Below are 12,551 nucleotides of genomic sequence, written 5' to 3' on the forward strand. Positions count from 1 at the left end.
ATGTGTATGCCACATTCCATTTGTTTTATTGAATGATAATTATGAAACCTGTGCATTGATATACAAATACAAATGTGAAGTGCTATCATTAGTATTGTGAAGATGTACCCAGAGATACAACATAAACCCCAATGGCAGAAAGGTTTGCAGTTGATCTAAGGGGCTGGACACATAAATAAGTTAGTTAACAACAAAAAAGAGTAAGTGCTAAGGATTTATATAGCCAAAAAGAATTCATGAAAATCGGAATTATTTTTATCCATTTAGAACATTTTTGGATATTTTATTAATGTCATTTGTGTCTAGATTCTTATACTTAGCATACTGCTTTTAAAATTTATTCATGTTGTGGGTATCAGTTTTTTTTTTATTGATAAGTAGTATTTCATTTTATGGATGTACCACAATTTGTTTATCCATTTGTGAGTTAGTGAACATTTGGGTTGTTTCCAGTTATGGGCTATTATGAATAAAGCTGTTGGGAACATTCGAATAGGTGTTTATGTGTTGATATAAGTTTTCATTTCTCTAAGGTAAATACCTAGGAGTGGAATTGCTGGGTCATATGGTAAGTATATGTTTCACTTTATTAGAAACCACCAACTGTTTTCCAGAGTGTCTGTGCAAGTTTGTGTTCCCACCAGCAATGTATGAGAATTCTAGTTGGTCTGTGTCGTTGTACTTGGTGTAGTCAGTCTTTTTCCACTTTAGCTATTTAAGTGGGTTTGTGTCATATCTCATGGTTTTAATTTGCATTTCCTAGTGAAAAGTGTTGTTGAGCATCTTTTCATGTGCCTATTTGCCATCATCATACTTTCTTTGATGATGTTACTATTTAAATCTTTTTCTCATTTTTTATTGTATTATTTCTCTTACTGTTTTATTTCTGAATACAAATCCTTTATCAGATATATGCTTTGCAGATATTTTCTCCTAAGATTTAGCTTGTCTTTTCATTTTCTTAACAGTGAATATTGAAGAGCCAAACACATTTTATATTTTGATGAATTGCAGTTTATCAGTTAAAAAATTATTTGTGCTTCTTTGTGTCCTGTTTAAGAAATCTTATTTTACCTAAGATTAGTACAGTTTTTCTCCTTTATTTTCTTCCAGAAGTTTTATAGCTTTAGCTCTTATATTTAAATTTGTAATAATTCTGGAGTTCAATTTTGTATATGGAGTTAAAGTGAGTGTTTTCTTGGATATGAACATCCAATCATTTTAGCATCATTTATTCAAAAGATTATCTTTTCCCATAGACTTACCTTGGGCCTATTTCTGGATTCTTATTCTGTGCATTGATCTATATGTCTGTGTTCATGCACGTACTACACTGTCTTGATTACTCTTCTCAACCACAGGCAGTTTTAAGCATCCTCCCCCTGGTGGGGGTGCATTTGTCAATGTCTGGTGACATTTTTGATTGTTAAAACTGGGAGTGTGGCTACTAGCATCCAGTGGGTAGAGCCAGGAATGCTGTTAAACATCCTATAATGTACAGGACAGGATTGTCCTTTACCACAAGGAATTAGCTAGTCCAAATGTCAATAGTGCCAAGGCTGAGAAACTCTCCTGTAGCTTTATGTTAAGTCTTGACATCAGGTAGTGGAAGTTCTCCAACTTTGTTTTTTTCCAAAGTTGTTTTGCTTATGCTATGTCCTTTGCATTTTCTATAAATGTAGAAGTCACTTGTACATTTCTACAAAAGCACCTGGTGGGGGTTTGACTAGGATTACCTTGAATCTGCAGATAAGTTTGGGCAGAAATGATCTCTTAAAAATATTGAATCTTTTGATTGTGAACATTATTTATCTCTCTGTTAATTGCAGTTTTCTATAATTTCTTTTAGCAGTATGTTGTAGTTTTCACTGTAGGGGTCTTGCACATATTCTATTAAATTTACCCCTAAGTATCTTATATTTTTTATTCTATTATAAATATTTCTTATTTCGATCTCTGACTTTTTATTGCTAGACTACGGAAATAGAGTTGATTTTTGTACATTGACCTTGTTGCCTATGATATTGCTGAACTCACTGCTAGTAAATTTTTGTAGATTCCTTAGGATTTCCCACATAGGCCAATATCTTGGTCTGTGAAAAAAGACAGTTTAATGCATTCCTTTTTAATTTGTATGCCTGCCCCCTTCCTCCCTCCCTCCTCCTCTTCTTCCCCCTCCCCCTTACCCTCTTCTCCCTCTCTCTTTTTCAACTTATCCATCCATCTGTCCATCAATCCTCCCACCTATTGGTTCTGTTTTCCTGGGGAACCCTGACTAATATACCTCCTATCTCTTTTTCTTAACTTACTGCATTGGCTAAGAACTCATCATTGATCTACATTGTCTAATCTTATGGGGAAAGCATTCAGTTTTTCACCATTAAATATGGTGAAATTTAGCTCTAAGTTTGTTGTAGTTGGCTTTTATCACATTGAGGAGATTCCCATATATCTATTCCTTGCTCGGGAGAGTGACTGTTGAATTTTGTCAGATGCCTTATCTGCATCTACAGAGATGATGTGTAGTTTTTCTTTTTTATTCTGTTGATGTGGTGAATTACACTGGTTGTCTCATGTTTAAACATCCTTGCAATCCTGGGATACACTCCACTTAGTCATGACATATTATCCTTCCTATATATTCTTGAATGCAATTTTCTAAAATTTGTTTAGAATTTTTGTGACAGTTCGTGAGAGAGATTGGTCTGTAGTTTTCTTGTAATGTCTTTGTGTTTGTTGTTGTTTTAAAATATTCCTCTGAAGAACCTTTTGATCTTTCCTTTTATTCAGATTAATTATAAATCTCTTTCTTTGCACAGTTGTAATCTCTTCTCTTTTTGTCTTCATCTGCCATTTTAACTTCATTTCCTCCCCTTTACTAAAACCAGTAGGTCCTTGGAAGTGCTTGTTGATTGATAAAGGGATTTATACACATATGATAGGATTTGGAGATCTCTGTGAAGGTGGGTTTGAATGGACATACTTAGTAAAAATCCTTTTAGCTATATATATTTTAAGAAGAACTAATATAAGGCATTCTAAAACTAAGTTCTATTTTCATATAAAGGTGGAGACAGTAACATTAGTTATTAGTGATAGTGTCATAAAATTTGTGTACTTGAAGGAACCTTAGTTGCCATCATGTTTTATCTCAATATTTTTCCAAGGATTAACACTCTGAAAGAAAAGATAAATTCATTTTAATGAAGTCTGTTTTGTTTTGAGTGCTGTTTGCTAGAAACCATGTTAAGTGCTTTTTGTTCACTATTTCATATAATCCTCAGAACCACCTTGAAAGATAGGTACCCTTTCAGATATGAGGAAACTGAGGCTAGAGTTGTTCGTTAACTTTTCCAATAAGTGGCAGAGATAGAATTCAAATCAGGCCTTCCTGATTAGAGGTCAGTTTCCTAAATGCTCTGTGTCCATACCTTTCTTAAGAAATCTTGGATTAACCAGGAACATTATTGACAAAACCAGAGAGAATTTGAAGAACTATACCTCTAAATAATCCCAAACCACTTTATTATTCTAATTGTTTTAAGGTTTTCTGTATACTAAGGGTTGTAATCATTTTTCAGAATATTTAGTATATTATCTCACCAATTTATAAATTTTAACATGTACAATTTATTGTGAAGCAACTTTATTGTTTCTAATTGATTGCTCCCATACTTCAGTTTAAACCTTTTACTTGTTGGCAGTTTCTTGATGTTGTGAATCTGGATTAATACTTTTTTGAGAAAAAAAATACTACCTTTTTACTGCATTCTGTTCATTATGCTAAGTAGTATCAATAAGCATGTTTTCATTTATGTAAGCTTGTAGAGTGGTTGAGGGTCAAAGGGGGCAAGAGGAGATGAGACTCTATCTTTTTTATTTGTGTAGTGTTTCCAGGTTGGAACACATATCTGGTTACCTTTTGGCCTCATTTATGAGAAGCCTGGGATTAGTTGATTAACTTATATAGTGGAACCCAGAATAAAGTCCTCTACCATCCTATGGTCAGAATTGTGAAAATATACAGAAAAGCAAAGTTATAAATAGAATCAGTAACTAGAAGTACAAATTAAATATGCCAGGGATTAGGAGGAATTTCTGTGAATAAAAGTACAGACAGATCCCTAAAACAGAATAGCAGGGGAGGCAGGAAGAAGGTAGGAGATTTCTACCCATCTCTGCTGCATACCTACAATTTAAGAAAGTGGTGTCTTTGCCAACGTGAAACTTGGCATCTAGCTCCTGTTGTGTTGAAACTGCTATCTGAAGTACCCAGGGCCCTTTTTCACCCTCCCATCTCTCTTATCATTACCTCTCTATTTCCCTTGGTACCATACTTCTGGAAAGGCGGAAGTGGATTGGTTGTGGTGTGATTTTAAATAGCAAATGAGTAGTAGTAGGAAGAGGCAGAGAGAAGAAAATCCGTGGAAGAGGTTTTTTGGCTTTTTGTTTTGTTTTGTTTTTCCTTCAAAAGGCTCTACTTCAAGCAAACAAAGATTTTTGTTATGGAAAGTTTCAAATATTTACAAAAGTAAAGAGAACAGTTTAATGAACCCCCTTGTACCTATCACTAGCTTAAACAATCACCTTTTGGTTAGGCCCTACTTTTGACTAGCTAGGAACTGTATTCTGTTTCAAAGTATCCAGGATTATGTTACCAATCATATAACGAGGCAACAATATCAGGAGAGCTTTCCTTAGTTCATCAGAATAGTAAATTAGGGGATCTTAACCTAGAATCCAGGATTGGACTTCAGGGCATCTAAACACTGAATTGGTTAAGCAGAGTTTCTATGCCCTGGAGAAAGAGTATGTACTTTTAATGGGATTCTCAAACAGACCCTTAATCCCCCAAATTGATGAGAGCCATAATATTATGTGACTGCTTAACACCAGAAATTTGGCTAAGAGTTGGTGTGAATCAATCTTTTTTTCAACTTAAGATCTGAGAGTTAAAAGTAAAATAATATTCCCAGGTGGAGAGTAAAGGGAAAAAGACCAACAAGAATTTACCTGACTTTTTTCATAGCAAACACCAAACCTGGATAGATTTCTCAACTTTCAAATAATTGATTAAATAATTGTTAAAAAAGAAGCCATCGCATGTAGGGCTTATTAAAAATTTCTGAAAAATAAAGAAGGGAATCTTAGACTTAAGATTGAGAGGAAAATCTTAGTTTTACAAAATTGATAAAAGGAATAAAAGATAATATTGGAAAATGTTTGCGTTCTCAAAAATTTTTAGTGAATCTGAAATAGTACATAAAAAACAACAGCCTGACACAGGAGAGAACCACCTGAGATATCAGCAAGGATTATACTGTTAATAACTAAGTATTTATTGAATACCAGACACTGTACTAAAACCTTTCATGAATTAGTGAATTAAATGTAATTAAATGATTATTTCCAAGAAAATTGTGGCAAAAAGGTTAAATTACTTCCCCAAGTTTATCTGATTAGTAACAGGTAGATCTCTGACTTGAATACAGATAAACTGACTATAGGGCCATGGAGCTAGAAGAAATAAGGATGATCACAGTGGATTTGGAATAATTTTTTGTACTTTTCTACATTTTAAAATTTCTCTGAGTCCCCCAAACTCACAAAGATAGTGAAATTCCATATAGTACTGGTGAGTGAGACAAATGTAATGAAGGAGTCAAAAGATAGTGCTGATCATCAAGTCAGTGATACAGAGACCAGAGAACCAATATGTGCATAAATATCCTGAATAAAGGACCAAAGCTAATAGAAGAGTAACAGTAATTCAAAGGTAGAATGGAAGGCAACATCTTTGAGCTCAAGAAAGACCTAAGTTTAAGGTTCAAATGAGTTCACTGATAAATATAGGGAACACTAGACATCAGATTAAATTTTTTTAAACTTTTTATTTTGAGACAATTGTAGATTCACATGCAACTGTAATAGATAATAAAGAGAGATCCCAAGTACTCTTTACTCAATTTGCCACACTGGTAACATCTTGCAAAACTATAGCACAGAATAACAGCCAAAATACTGGTATTGATACAGTTGAAATACAGAAGAAATCCATCACCACAAGGATCCTTCCCATTGCCCTTTTTTGTTGTTGTTGTTGTTTTTTTTTTATCTTCATTTTATTGAGATATATTCACATACCATGGAGTCATACAAAGCAAATCGTACTTTCGATTGTTTACAGTACCATTACATAGTTGTACATTCATCACCTAAATCAATCCCTGACACCTTCATTAGCACACACACAAAAATAACAAGAATAATAATTAGAGTGAAAAAGAGCAATTGAAGTAAAAAAGAACACTGGGTACCTTTGTCTGTTTGTTTCCTTCCCCTATTTTTCTGCTCATCCATCCATAAACTAGACAAAGTGGAGTGTGGTCCTTATGGCTTTCCCAATCCCATTGTCACCCCTCATAAGCTACATTTTTATACAACTGTCTTCGAGATTCATGGGTTCTGGGTTGTAGTTTGATAGTTTCAGGTATCCACCACCAGCTACCCCAATTCTTTTCCCATTGCCCTTTTTAAAAAAAAGAAAAAATCAAGTTTATTGATATATATTCACAAACCATACTGTCATCCACAGTGTACAATCAATTGTTCACAGTACCATTATATAGTTGTACATTCATTACATCAATTTTTGAACATTTTCATTACCACAAAAAAGGATAAGAATAAAAATAAAAGTAAAAAGAACACTCAGAACATCCCATATCCCCATCCCTCCCTATTATTCATTTACTTTTTGTCCCCATTTTTTTCCTCATCTGTCCATACACTGGATAGAGGGAGTGGAAGCCACAAGGTTTTCACAGTCACACAGTCACACAGCGTAAGCTATATAGTTATACAATTGTCTTTAAGAATCAAGGCTACTAGGTTGCAGTTCAAAGTTTCAGGTTTTTCCTTCTAGCTATTCCAATACACTAAAAACTCAAAAGGAATATCTGTTTTATGCATAAGAATAACCTCCAGAATGACCTCTTGACTCTATTTGAAATCTCTCAACCACTTAAACTTTACTTTGTTTCATTTCTTGTCCCACTTTTGGCCCAAGAAGGCTTTCTCAGTCCCACAATGCCAGGGCCAAGCTCATCCCCACGAGTCATGTTGCATGTTGCCAGGGAGATTTACACCCCTGTGAGTCATGTCCCGTGTAGCGGGGAGGGCAGTGAGTTTACCTGAAGAGTTGGCTTAGAGAGAGAGGCCACATTTGAGCAACAAAAGAGGTTCTTTGGGGTTGACTCTTAGGCATAATTATAGGTGGGTTTAGCCTCTCCTTTGCAGTAACAGTCTTCATAAGAGCAAGCCCCCAAATTGAGGGCTCAGTCTTCTAAATTTGTCCCCAATGCTTGTGAGAATATCAGTAAATCCCCAGGTGGGGAAGTTTAACATTTCCACATTTTCCCCCAGTTCCTCAAAAGGGTTTTGCAAATACTTTTTATTCTTTCCCCCAATTACTCTGGGATGTACCAGGGCTTCATACTAACCTGTACAAACCAACCAGATTTCACTCCCCATTTAAAGTTCCATGTAACTAGGGTATTTGAATAAACTGACCATATAAGTTAAATTATAATAGTGTGTTACAAAAAAACTATAGATTTTGCACATAATAAACATCTCTTCCTTTGGTTTCACACAGAATTTGAAGTTTTAAAACACCTTCAGTATCGTCCTTTACCCTTTAGTTTGATTTACCTTAGTCCTAACCAAGTCCATTTCATTCATATCTCTGACTGAAGTCTGATCTTTTTCAGACGCTTAAACATTTGCTGTATGGGGTAAAGCTGACATTCTTAGCTGCCAGACTCTGGCTCTCAGTCTTGGATGTAGCACAGATACAAAAGTTCCAGGGACCGACCAGGTTGTACACAAAGAGCTCAGCATCTCAGAATTTAGAAATAGCCATTACAACTCAGGAATAGATGTAACTGCTGTAAGAGCTTACAGTCTAGGAACGTTTATCATAAGCCTTCCCCTGATAACCTGTGCTCTCAGATTTGATTCTCAGAGATTGCTCATTAGTCTATATTATTGAAGCATTATTATGTTTGTCTTTTCATTTCTGGTTTATTTCAGTCAACATACTGTTCTCAGTGTCCATTCACCTAGTTGCATACATCACAACTTCGTTTCTTCTTGTAACAGCTCAATATTCCATTGTATGTATTCACCACAGTTTGCCATTCTGTTCGTCAGTTGATGTACCCTTAGGCCACCTCCATCCACTGTGAATTGTGAGTACTGCCACCGTGAACCGCACTGTGCAAATATCCATTCATGTCCCTCTTTTCAGTTATATACCCAAAAACAGGGGTGCAGGACCATATGGCATTCCCATGCTTAGCTTTCTGTATAACCACCACACTACCCTCCAGATGAGCTACACCATTCTACTTCCCCACCAGTGGTGATTAGGTACATCCCTCACTCCACATTTTCTCCAGCACTTATATTCCTCTGTTTATTCTTAGACAGTTTTATTCACACACCATAATTCCCTCCTAAGTAAACAGTCATATAGTTATGCATTCACCACCACTATCTATATGAGGACAATCCATTTCTTCCACAAAGAAAGAGGAAGAGGCAAAAACAGAAAAAAGAAAAAGAAAAAAATGACAACTAAAAAGTAAGAAAAGAAAAAATAAAAGTAAAATAAAATAAAAAGTTCAGACAGCAACACCAACGCAAAGAATCCCATACCCCTCCCTTATATCCCCCTCTTACAGACATTTAGCTTTGGTATATTGCCTTTGTACCAATTAATGGAAGCATATTACAATGTTACTGTTAACTATAAACTCTAATTTGCATTGATTGCATTTTTTCCCCAATACCATCCTGTTTTCAACACCTTGCAAAGTTGACATTCATTTGTTATCCCTCATGTAAAAGCATTCTTATATTTGTACATTTAATCACAGTCATTGACCACTCTAAGTTTCATTAAGTTATACCATCCCAGTCTTTATCTTCTGTCTTACCTTCTGTTGTCCTACATGTCCCTAACCTTCCTCTTTCAACTGTACTCACAGTCATCTTTGTTCAGTGTACTTAAAATATTGTGCTACCATTACCCAGTATTGTGCTATCCATTTCTGGATCTATACAATCAATCCTATTGAACATTTTGTACTCCTTCAGCATTAAATGCACAATCTTTACTCTCTTTCTGTCTCCTGGTATCTTAATTTCTGCACTCTTCTCCAAAGCTCTCTCTCGTGTCTTTTCCTATCTGTCTCTAGCACTCCCTTTAGTATTTCTTGTAGAGGAGGTCTCCTGTTCACGAACTCTCTCAATGTCTGTTTATCTGTAAATGTATTAAACTCTCCCTCATTTTTGAAGGACAGTTTTGCTGGATATAGGATTCTTGGTTAAGAGTTTTCTCTTTCAGTATCTTGAATATGTCATGCTCTCACCTCCATGGTTTCTACTGAGAAATCTGCACTTAGTCTTTTTGAGTTTCCCTTGTATGTGGTGGATTGCTTTCCTCTTGCTGCTTTCAGGATTCTCTTTGTCTTTGACATTTGACAATCTGATTAGTAAGTGTCTTGGTATAGGTCTATTTGGATCATTTCTGTTTGGGGTATGCCACACTTCTTGGACCTGTAATGTTGTGTCCTTTGTAAGAGTTGGGAGATTTTCATTGATTATTTCTTCTGTTATTCTTTCTACCCTTTTTCCCTTCTCTTCTCCTTCTGGGACACCTATAACACATGTATTCATGCACTTCATTTTGTCATTCAGTTCCCTGAGACCCTGCTCATATTTTTCCATTCTTTTCCCTATCTGTTCTTTTGTGGGTAGGATTTCATATGTCTTGTGCTCTACTTCACTATTCCTTTTTTCTACCTCTCCAAGTCTGCTGTTGTATGTCTCCAGTGTGTTTTTCATCTCTTCTGTTGTGTTGTGCCTTTTATTCCCATAAGTTCTTGTTTTTTTAAGCTTATGAATTCTTCCTAATGGTCACCCAATGTCTTCTTTATATCCTTTATCTCTTTTGTCACATATTCTTTCAACTCGTAGATTTGATTTAGAAGATTTGTTTAAACGTCTTTAATTAGTTGTTTCAACTCTTGCATCTCAGTTGAGGTGTTAGCTTGTTCCTTTGGGCTATATCTTTTTGTTTCCTGGTGTGGCTCATGATTTTTTGCTGTCTAGCCATCTGATTTTCTTGATTAGTTTATTCTGGAGGTTGTTTTCTCTCTTTTGCCTTGGTTTTTCTTTTTGGTTTTCTTTGATCTTTGTATTTCTTTGTTTCTCTCTCGGGCCAGTTGTCAGATTGGCCCTGCCCCTCAGTCTTCCCCCAAAATCAGGCACCCACTGTGGCCTGCCACCGTGATGTGAGGTAGGCACTGGGCACCCTAGCGAGTTCACTGTGTGTTGTAAAACAAATCTGCTGGCTTCCAGTGGTGCTCTTTTTTCTGCCAGACTGCAAGACCTAGGTTTGTTTTAGAGCCCTGCTTTGACAGTTGTGTTTCCCTGTTTCTCAGCAAAATCCAGGCTGGGTTTATGTGGAGTGCATGTAGACCAGCTCCTGTGTTCCTAATAAAGGGTCTTGAGCATCTTTTTAAAAGTGTTTCCATTCCTTAGCACTTTCTCAAGTCTCCATCAGATGATGTTATTCAGTAACTTAGTGTCCTCAGAGGCTGCTTTGCTTCCACACACAGGATGTGTCTACACAGGTGAGCTAAAACTGCTGGATTCCTGTGCCCTCACCTTGCCAGCCAAATCTGCCTCGATGTGGGGCTACACCTGTGGCAGAGGACTCCCTCAGCTGACCCAGTGTTCCACCTGTCCCCAAGGCAAGGAAACACTCAAGGGTGGGGGGCTGGAAATGCAGTCTCTGTCCATGTTTTCTCAGTCTCTTTGCCCCTCACTGACCTGGGTCTTAAAATGTCCTCCCCTGTCCTGTCCATGCCTGCCCCCCCCCCCGCCCGCCCCTTCAAACAATGGGAGTAGTTCTCACTGCTGTGAGAGATTTTAAAATCTGTGTCCTTGGTGGGAGGGATTCTGTCTGCTGATTCTGTGCCTTTCCCATACTGAGCCCTAGTGTGAGGGAGAGGAGAGACCGGCTGGTCTGGGACAGAAGATTCCTACCTGATATTTCTTCTTTTTCTACAATTCAACATTTCAGAGTCCTTCTCCAGTCTGTATCCTCTCCAGAGTTTCAAATAATTGAGAGTTGTCCTTTTTTTTTGTTGAATCTCTGGCGAGGAGTTTTCAGTCACTGGTTTATATCGCCATGTTGATGATGTTACCCGTATATTAAAACTGTTGAGGAGGATTAAAAGATAGACTATAAGCATACAGGCACAGGGTGTGTGGTAGTCTGAATCTGTTATGTACCCCAGAAAATCATGTTCTTAAAATTAATCCATTCCTGTGGGTGCAGACTTACTGTAGGTGGGACTTTTTGATTAGGTTATTTCAACTGAAATGTGACTGCCTCATTTGGAGTGGGTCTTGATCTTCTTGCTGCAGCCCTTTATAAGGGGATACATGCAGAAGCAAAGAGAGGAAATTAAGAGAAGCTCACAGAGAAAGACTCTGGAGAAGGTAAGGAAGGACCCGTGGAAAACAGAGGAAGCCACTGAAGCTAGAAGCTGAAAGCAACAAAACCCCCAGAAATAAGGACCAGCAGACACTGGCCATGTGCCTTCCCATGTGACAGGTGTCCCAGATTCCAGTAGCCTGTCTTGAGAGTCCTGGTATCATCTTGTTGAGGTCTTGAGTTGGACGTTATCACGGCCTAAGAACTGTAAATTGTAAGTTTATAAATCCTCATTGTAAAAGCCAACACATTCCTGGTATATTGCATTCCAGCAGCTTTAGCAGACCAAAACAGGGTAAAAAAATACTTCTACAAGTAAAACTGTCACAGGCATTTACTAAATGTCCCTACTTATTTATAAATAAATAACACTATTGATAGTGTTATTAGGAAAAGAGAGAAAACAAAGAAAATAGTATTAAAGAGCAGTAAGCATTATAGCCTCAGAATTTATAACTTCCTTATCAGTAATTAGAAAAAAAGTGAATATGTTAACAAGAAAGTTTAAGACAGAGACTCAAGTTAAATCAAAAACAATATTCAGGATTCACTCTGTCAGATTTTCAAGACTTATTTTAAAGCTACAGTATATAAAAGCAGCCTAGTGTTGGCAAAAAAAATAGATGCATAGATCAGTGGAGCAGAATAGAAACCCTAGAAACAGACCCACTCAAATATAGGCCACTGATATTTGACAAAGGAGCAAAGTGAATTCAATGGAGAAAAAAAAAAGTCTTTTCAACAAACGATACTGGAACAATTGGACATCCATATGCAAAAACGAAAAAAAAAAAAAAGAAAAGAAAAGGAAAAAAAAGAACCTAGATACAGACCTTATACTTGTCACAAATATTAACTCAAAATGGATTGTATACCTAATTGTAAAATGCAAAACTATAAAACTTCTAGAAGACCACATAACAGAAAATCCTAGCTGACCTTAGGTTTGGCAATCAGCTTTTAGTTAAAACACCAAAAA

At 36.5% G+C, this 12,551-nt stretch overlaps 1 protein-coding gene across 6 annotated transcripts in view; it reads left to right on the forward strand.

The window, feature by feature from the left end:
* The window catches only part of TFDP2 (transcription factor Dp-2), a 366,930-nt gene that overhangs the window by 203,574 nt on the left and 150,805 nt on the right, over positions 1-12,551 (forward strand). The gene's annotated exons all lie outside the window — the stretch shown is intronic.

Source organism: Choloepus didactylus, chromosome 1, assembly GCF_015220235.1.
Source record: "Choloepus didactylus isolate mChoDid1 chromosome 1, mChoDid1.pri, whole genome shotgun sequence".
Lineage (NCBI taxonomy): Eukaryota > Metazoa > Chordata > Mammalia > Pilosa > Megalonychidae > Choloepus > Choloepus didactylus.